The following is an 838-nucleotide window of genomic DNA, read 5'->3' on the forward strand; positions in this document are numbered from 1 at the left end:
GCGGGGGGAACCCCACGCCACCGAGTGGGCGTTGAAGTCACCAAAACAGGACGGGGGAGCTGCCTCCTGAGGCACTCCCCCATCCGCCTTAGCAGCTCCCTGTACTCAGCCAACGAGAGGTTGGACATGAGGTAGCATGACATCAAGAGGAAGTCACCCCATTCCCCCAGGACGTACTCCACCCCCCTCTCCACCATGGAGAAGGGTGGGAGCCGTCTGCGCTCCGCCAGGTAATTGCCGCTAGACCCCCACAGTCCCCCGTCCAGCACGGGCTGTCCGGGAGAGTGTAGGGGTCCGCGATCAATCCCAGACTTGAACCACTTTCCAGGAGGCACTGGACGAACACGTCCTGCCCCCGGAGGAGTGGTTCAGGTTCGACTGGATAAGCCGGACGCCTACTCTGGACATTGTGTCCCCATGGCGTCCGCCTCCTCCGTGGCGTCTACTTCCATATCGGCCGCCGCGTCACCCCCACCCGCGCTCGGCGCCTTTGCCGGTTGCACAGGGGGGGGCGCGGCAGTCGCCTTGTCGGCCGCGTTCTCGCTACCAGCGAGAGCGCGGGCGGTGCCCGCCCTCTTCTCCCTGCCCGGGCGGCGACGCAGCCCTTGGCCGCGCCTATACGATGCCCGGCGGACAGTCCGGCGTCCCTACAGGCCAGACAGCTCGCCGGCTCCGTGTATGTGTCGGCGAGATGCCCGGCGGCGCCAAATCGATAGCACTCCCCGAACCTGTCCGCCGGGTTATTACAGCCCCGCATCACGTGGCCTAGCTCCATGCATCTATAACACTGGAGCGGCCTCGGCTGCAGGAGCTGCACCCGCGCGCTCACCCAGCCGAC

This window comes from Mycetomoellerius zeteki, unplaced genomic scaffold (genome assembly GCF_001594055.1).
Source record: "Mycetomoellerius zeteki isolate Tzet28-1 unplaced genomic scaffold, Tzet1.0 scaffold1087, whole genome shotgun sequence".
NCBI lineage: Eukaryota > Metazoa > Arthropoda > Insecta > Hymenoptera > Formicidae > Mycetomoellerius > Mycetomoellerius zeteki.